An 8,568-nucleotide genomic window follows, 5' to 3' on the forward strand; every position below is an offset into this window, starting at 1 on the left:
GTATTTAATGTATTTGTTTTTGTTTCCCTCTTGAACATATTCTAAAGTTTACCTGTAACTCTCCATCCTGTTTGTTTTAACTGTCCATTCTTTTTGAAAAAAATACTGTCCATTCTTAAAAATAATGGACATTTTTCAAAAAAGAATGGACACTTACAGGTAACTTAATGTATTGTTTGAGGAGTTAGTTCAACATTAAGGTAGATCGCGGGTTTACTGTCTGTCTGAAAACATAGGCTGAAAATTTGTCAGCTAAATCCTTTCGTTTCAAAATTTTCTTCCTGAAATTTTTTTTTGAGATTCGTCTGCGTGGTTATGTTGTAATCGTACTTCAAATGCACTAATGTTGACGAAAACAGGTGACGCTATTTCAATGAAATATATAGTAAAATGCGCCTTTCACGCCGTTATATGCATTTCAAAAACATGCTCATAATATTAAAATGAAGCAGACGGATTTTATAATGAATGTGAAGTAAATTTAGAATCGATCTATTAAAAAAAATTAATATGTGTTCTAGCTCAATTTCTCGCAAAAAAACTTTCAAGTTTTACAATTTTCCATCAAACGTATTATATTTTCATCACGACGTTATATTACATTAGTGCGACGTCATTCTTTTCGTATGCCTGTCTGACCAGAAAAAATCTGAATTTCTCAACAATTCACTCAAAATAAAGCATGTAGTCCGTAAATTCAATTTTTATTGATTGTTAATAATGTTCATGAATGTAAAAGTTGCCATAGTTTACCCACATCGTGGCACTATTTCAATGAAACACAGGAGAGAAGTCATATGATTTTTTCCTCAATAAACTCAAGCAATGCGGAAAATTTCTACAAAAAAGAACGTCTTATCTTAGGAGAAATTTGGCCAATTTTTGATCAGTTTAGCATGTTTGTTTTCAGCTTATGACTTCTGACTAAATCAAGTATTACAGTGGCGGATCCAGAAATTACAGAATGAGAGGGAACAACTCTTGCCTTTACCCCCCCCCCCCCCCCCCCAACTATCAGCAGGTCTAAGGCGAACCAATATTGGATGACATGCAAGAATAGAAAGGCGGGGGTTATAGATGGCAATTTAGAACGTACATATATTTTATTTCATGATGTAACTAGTAACTACTTTTATTTCTTTTTTAGAATCGATTACTACATATAATTAAAAAACATCACCTCAAAACTATATTGATGAACGTCTCCCTTGTTGAGAATTATATCTAATTCATCACTGAACCCCCCCCCCCCCCCTCCCCGAAAAAAAGGAATTACATGTAAATACTAGATGCTGTCATGAGACAGTAATACCCGCACTAAGGTGTTTGCCTCTAAATGCACACTCCTTCATATTGGGCTTACCAAGGAAAAAGTCCAAATAATTCTATAATTTACACAGTACATGTATTCGTCAAATCGAGCATAAAATGCTCAGGTGACCATGTGACCCATGAACCTCTTATACGCATTTCATATACTTAATTCATTACCAGTCTGAAATATCAGAATTTAATTAATGTTGTAAATTAGGTTTTAATAAAAAGAGGGGGGGGGGTATAAATTTTTGGCCTATAATTGGAACTTTTTAAATTAAATTTATCTTCTCAACAACAAATAATATTATTTTAGTACAAAGCGTTTTTGATGAATTTATCAAAATGTGCAAACTTTTTTTAGTATTTGATTAGGCAAAAACCTCCTTGAAAAGCCATACCCAATCAATTTATATGTGTCCCCCCCCCCCCCAGATACACACACACACAATTTGCCTGTTTTTGGAAATAGGCCTAGATGGCAAAGTTATGTTAAAACATCGTTTGTTATGATAATTTAAAATTTGTTCTTGTACTGTACATGTATGTGAACACCTTTTTGAAAATTTCTACATCACATTGGGCTTGCGTCACCCTACCAGTACTATAGTCTGTCCCACGACCGGAACGTCACTACTTTTTGCAAGATATCTCAAAATATATAAATACCTTGGCTTTCAACCTAGGTTCGATCGTTAGATTGATTTTTTTCCAATCTTCCTGCATTTATACGAACCCTCGAGGTCAACCAGTGTATTGACACGGCGGCAAATTCAAAGTCTACGGGGATTTAACATGGTAAACTCGTCCATTAGCGTCGAGATTACGGGGCGGAGAACCAGTTTTTGAAGGGAGTAGTCGTTCTTTCCAAAGTAAAATTCCGAAAAATCTTAGAAAATCAAAGGACGTAATTTAAAGTGTTTTTATTAATAATGTGAGTATTTATTTGAATTAAAATATATTTTAACACTGTATAACGAGTTTTGTCATAAACGCCGAGAAAATAGTCCGCGGCCGAGTATAATGCAGTACAAGTTGTGGATACAGATGTTGAAATGGCCATGATGATGCAAGAATGTGTTTTTAAAAACGTAAGTTGTTTGTTTTATTTATTTTTTGCTGCTGTTGTTTTACTACCTAATGTACACACACGAAAGAAGTGTTTCCAAATTGTAAGAATATGCCAAAAGGCGTGGTATATGTATATCTGGCATTTTAACAGTACCCCATATACAGAAGTATGTGTTTAAAAAAACGTAAAAAGGTACATATGACACAATCAGCTGATTAAACAATTAGTAGAAAAGCATTAAAATAACACCAAGATTACATAAAGAAAATAACAGCTGGCAAAAACATTATTTTCAATATATGAAAGTCTCTACTTTCTCTTTCAACATTTCATGCTTTTGACAGTGAATCACAATCTACATGATGTAAAATGCATTTTCTTTTTACATTTATTTGTAGTGTCAACACCCTGGGGAATCAATATAGAGTTTTCTATATCATGTATATATAACACATATTTTTGGCATTATTATTATTTTTTTTTTTTTTGAATTTTTATTGAAAAATGTGTATTTTTTTTTTTTTTTTTTTACAAGTTCTAACATCTAAAATATACCTTTAGCCCAAAGTTTTGTCAATTTTACAGGACTGAGTTCTAAGGGTCATTTATGTACATATATTGATGTATAGACTACTATCTTGGTAGATGAATATACAGAGTGTTTCAGCAATCATGTACGTCCTGACTTTCCAGTTTAAATAAAAACAGAAGCAAAAGAGGAAAAAGGGAAAAAATAAAGAACAAGTCATGTCTATATAATTTCATCAGTATAAATGTTAAGATAAAACTGAATCATTTATTCTGAATACAGACATTTTTCAAAAAAAAAAAAAAATTGACATCAGAGGCAATTTTCCAATTAATGCTATGTGCCACATTCAGTGTTCCAAATTGCTGTGTTGTGTTTCTCAGGAAGCAGCTTCATTTTGTCTCCAAGTTCCCATACTGCTCAAATGTGGACTTAATTTGAAAAATCTGTTTCCTAGTACACTGTAGGGTGTCATCTGAGTATTTCTTTTTTCAAAACTCTATTCACTGGTATATGCAATTTTTTGTTTATAGTTTAGTGCAACAATATTCATATAGAGATCTTTTAACACCCATATGAAAGAATAGTTTTTCTATTGTAATAAAAAATATATGGTAATTGTATCCATAGCATAATATATATTTTCTGCCGGGAAACCTACTGTGAAAGAGAGTTATGTAAATATTTTTTTATTCAACAAAAATTTTAACTTCTAAATTCAGAACATTTTCAAATTTGATGAAATAGATGCCCTGTATTTACAGGTATGGCACATTCTCTTGATTCAGCTATGTAGCTTGATTTAGCGATGAGGGTAGCAGATCAGAAATCATGGCTATAAAGCAAAAATGATTTACATAATAAACCAGTCAGACTATTATAATTAAGGAATGAATTTAATAGCTACCCATTTTATACAGTATAAACTGGGTTTGGGCAGTTTACGCTTTATAAACCGCTAAGCAGTTTATAAAAAAGCGTAAACTGTCCCAACCCAATTTATACCATATAAATTGGGTAGCTATTAAATTCATTCCTTATAATTTAATTTTCATTCATTTGGTGTAAGGCCAAATAAAAAAATATGTGTGGTTCCGGTTACCCCACCTTCCCTATTTTATACCCCCGACCCTAAACTTTTTTTTGGCAATTTTCATATTTTTTCCGGAATTTTCCCCGATTTCCATCAATGGCTCCAGTTTAAGTTTTAGTTTCAGCAATGACGGCCTCCTTGCAAAACATAGTGCAAGTGTTCAATAGTGTTAAATCCAAAGCAAGCTAGCATGTAGGTGTTCCCTACCAATATTGACTAGTATATTATCACGCCACATCTAAATGCCATTTGCAAAGCAGTGATAGGTATTATTTAGAAAAAATTAAGAAAATCATTTTGTTATTTTAAAAAAAAAAAAAAAATTCCCTACCTACCTACCCTAATTTTTTTGGAAGTGTAACCGGAACCACACATATTTTTTTGTTTGGCTTAAGAAAAAAAGATGATTGCCCTTAAAAAATGACTTCTATTTTTACGAAATTTGAATGTAACATCAGGCAGATTGATATGTTTTTGACACAAGTCATTGTGATGTAGGCAACCCATTTTATATGATATAAAGTAAATTTTTTATCCAATCAAATACAGCGTTACAACCAAAATTAAATTATTGTCTAATATCTTCAAATTATACTGTCTTTTAAATATTGAACAATCAAAATGAAACTTTTAAGCTTAGCACACTTCATGTCCACATTTTACAATCTTTTTCTAATCTCTCATGTATTTTTTTTTTCTGTCCCTCAGCAAACTCAGTGCTTTCATTTTTCTCTTTCAATCATGAGATTTTGACTATAAAATTTACAAGTCATTTTTCTTTGTTCAAAGTTAAAAAAAAAAATTAATTTCAAGAAACATAATACTATGTAACTTACACAATACATGTACACACAAAAAAGTAATATATCCTGGTACAAAAACCTTATATATTTTTGTATATCATGATACATAACATTTTAAGCTGTGTCATTTTTTTTAGTTTTATCTTCCTATTGCAGTCCTAGCTATTTAAAAGACAAGTCATTGATCAAAGAAATGTAATAATAACCAAAGCAAAAATATTTGATGATGCCTTTATTAATTACTAAATAACATTTTTGAAGGTATAATTAATTGGAGTGCAAAGTTATGATGACCAGACAGTGTGACTTTAAGACATGCATGCAAGTAGAAGACTATCTACTCAATTTTTCAGAATAATGTGATTGAAATTCATTTGATGGTGGACTAAACATTCAGGTTTCAGGACATTCTTCTAGACTACAGCTAGTAAGTATTTATATAAATGAAAAAGGTTTTACTCTTCCCATGTATTCTTCAGGTTGGAACCTGAAATTGAAAAATTGACTATATACATGCATTTTTAATGTGTATCAATTCATGTTAACATGTAATGCAAGTTCAAGTATAATCATTTGAATTTTCATTATTCCTTTAAATTTCACTTTGCACAGACTTGAAAGTATTTTCATGCACCAGAATCTTTATGATGGATTAAAATGTGTTTCATCATCATCTTTTTTTTCAGGCTCAAAGTATTGGCTGAACGAAAGATTACCTGGTAGTCTGCCAATGGGTTGATCATTGGATGAGCCAGACCCCAACCATTTACTACAGAAGTTTAAGTGGAGACAAACATAAACACTCTTTCTCAATCTTCATTCATGACTTGTTTCTCACTATGGATTCTGAGTCATGACTTCTTTTTTTCAAAAGCATGGACACCAGCAGCATTGGGCACTCAATTTTCATAATCATTTATTCTTCTAAATTTGATCTGATATCTTTAAATAAAGGAAAGACAATTCATTAATCGTTTGCAATATTTCCTGTAATCTCACTAAATGTGTTTAAAGTTTGAAGCAATTCTATTTGATAATTTTAAAAAAAACATATACCTGTATCTTGCTGTTAAACAAGCAGTAATAAAATTTTGAAAACAGTTATCTGAGTTTGATTAATTACTTTGCCCATTTTAGACAGGTAGCTTACAAAAACTGATTGACATCTACTGTGGAATCATCATTGTTTGTGGAGGACCAGCATTCTTGGATTTTATCACATGGATCAGCTATACCCATAAATTTATATTTCCACAAATGCTTATTTTAACATTTTAATCAATCCATTAATTCCTTTGATTGTATTTTGGTTAACCTTATTTATGTCCTGTCCACAAAACAGCAAAACTATATGCCTGCCCACAAACACTGACCTCCACAAATTAAAATGATTCCATAGTATTATGCAATTTAGAAAAAATGTATATCAGGAAGCCATATGTACCAGGGAATGGAATAATGAATAAACATACTTTGAAAATTTACAAATACATGAGGAAAAACATTTTGCTTGACTGGGAATCAAACCCAGGACCTCTGCATTGCAAATACTTGTATACTAATGAGGTATTCTAACAACTAAGCTGCCCAGACTGCTCATGTATCTACAGTCCATATAGCAAAAATTACTTAGGATGTTATCTGCAGCTACTTATGGCTGAATTTATTTTATGTACTTGTTTGTTTGTGCTTGTCTATATTCAGTATGGTGTTTTTAAAATTTTAGGTGATTTTTTTTCTTGAATTGCCTGCATTTCTTGAGAGACTTCTTGAATTATAGGGTAAAAATGACCATTTTCAAAGTATGTTGTGTCTTCACCGGGTAGCTATTTTGGTATCCTGGCCCCAGGATCATGAAACATCTTAAGCTTAAGTCAAAATCTTTATGTTGTACTGAAATGTTGTAGAAGTCAAGCAGGCCAAAATAAAACTATTTTACAATATTGTTTTACAAAAGTGTTGTTATTTGCAAAATTAGAGATTAACTCAATAAATGATAAACATTTTACTGGCAATTGAAAATATGACTTAAGTCAAAGTCTGTTTCATGATCCTGCAACCTGCAATTAAATTCTTGTTTAAGAATCAAACTAGCAGCTGGCTCTGACATGTATAGAAAGTGTCAATACATATACATGTATAATCTTTTCTTTTTTTATGTAAAACTATTGAACTTTCTACCAAAAGAAAAAAAATAAGGTGATAAAAAAAGAAAAGGTAAAATTTAAAATAAAAAGTAGTATAATCTTTTACACTTGTGTTATGTAGTTTTTCTGTGTAGGATTGAGTATTTAATTTTTGGCATTCTGTTATATTAAATATAACCAAGGGCCTGGATTTACCTAATGCCGATATTACAGGAAGTTTTCGAAGGGCAAGGTCAAATTCCATTGGTGACGTAGTTTGATGCAGACAACAATAGTTGTTTTGCACCGAGATTCAAAATATAACATTGATTGTGGATTTATGTGTTTAAAGTGTTGAAAGTCTAACAAAAACAGGATATACTGTGCAGTTACGGACATCAATTGTTCACATAGAAGTGATACGATGCCTCTTTTGACCGTGTTTATAACAAACTATAGGAAATTGGATTTATGTGGAAGGCTAAGGAGTAAGGTAAAGCAGCAATTAATTTTGATAATCTTAATAATATGACTACGTTTATTAGAAGTTAGATCTCTACGTTTTGGCAATAAAAGCAGTCATGTCACTTGAGCTAAATTTGCAGTTGCCTCGATTGTTTTTAATATGATAATTACAATCTTAGGCTATATGAATTGAGTCATACCTCTTTTCTTTATGCAGTGTATAGGCTAGCTGTTTTTAAAAATCTCTGATCCCTTCTGTCTGGCCCTGGGTATGAAAGTTTTGTCGAAGACGTAATTTCTCCTATATATAGGCCTAAATATATACTAGGCAAGTTTCGGGCTTTATAGCTTTTTAGACGTTGATAAGCTCAGAGCATTCCCGAACTTGCGTGACGTCATTACCTCACTGACGGCAATGTACGGAAAATTACGAATAATGATGGATCCCCTTCCGAAGTGGCTGCCATTTTGACAATGTTAAATCCCCGTAGACTTTGAATTTGCCGCCGTGTCAATACACTGGTTGATCTCGAGGGTTCGTATAAATGCAGGAAGTTTGGAAAAAAATCAATCTACTGATCGAACCTAGGTTGAAAGCCAAGGTATTTATATATTTTGAGATATCTTACAAAAAGTAGTGACGTTCCGGTCGTGGGACAGACTATAGTACTAGTTTTACCATTATCATTTTTAGATTGCACATGCCATGTGACATGGTGCAATGTTACATGTATATCAGTGGAAATTAATTCATTTTGTGTTTTAATTGGATTATATTTCATGAAGTTGACAGGACCTATGACAGTCGGTAAGTACAAGTTTAAGTATAGATTGGGGTAAAATAAACCAAAATGCAAATGGTTAGGTTAAAGTTTAAAAAGGATCAAAGATCATCGGCAATCTCCTATGCAGAGTTGTCGTTCGTTTCTCTCTCAGACACTGAATGTATGAGCCGATCGTAGAGAGTGGATCATCGATGCCACAATAGACGAATTTCACATTCTGAAGAGTTATCTCCCGTTGTCGACATTACATTCAGTTACAGGCATAGATCCGGGAATTTTTTTCCGGGGGGGAGGGGGGTCCACACCTCGGTCCAAAAAAATTCCAGCCCAGAATTTCCTGAGGAGCAAAATAAAAAAAAAAAACAAACAAACAAACAAAAT

The 8,568-nt window shown here is 32.2% G+C and overlaps 1 long non-coding RNA gene across 1 annotated transcript; it reads left to right on the top strand.

Annotated features, from left to right (window-relative positions):
* The first annotated feature begins 2,233 nt into the window (after positions 1-2,233).
* On the top strand, positions 2,234-5,863 carry LOC133189723 (uncharacterized). Its single transcript, XR_009721511.1, has 3 exons — positions 2,234-2,405; positions 5,165-5,238; positions 5,498-5,863. It is a non-coding gene; the product is annotated as an uncharacterized LOC133189723 (long non-coding RNA).
* The last annotated feature ends 2,705 nt before the right edge of the window (positions 5,864-8,568 follow it).

This window comes from Saccostrea echinata, unplaced genomic scaffold (assembly GCF_033153115.1).
Source record: "Saccostrea echinata isolate AGI-Se365-2 ecotype Australia unplaced genomic scaffold, CSIRO_AGI_Sech_v1 ptg000019l, whole genome shotgun sequence".
NCBI classification, from domain to species: domain Eukaryota; kingdom Metazoa; phylum Mollusca; class Bivalvia; order Ostreida; family Ostreidae; genus Saccostrea; species Saccostrea echinata.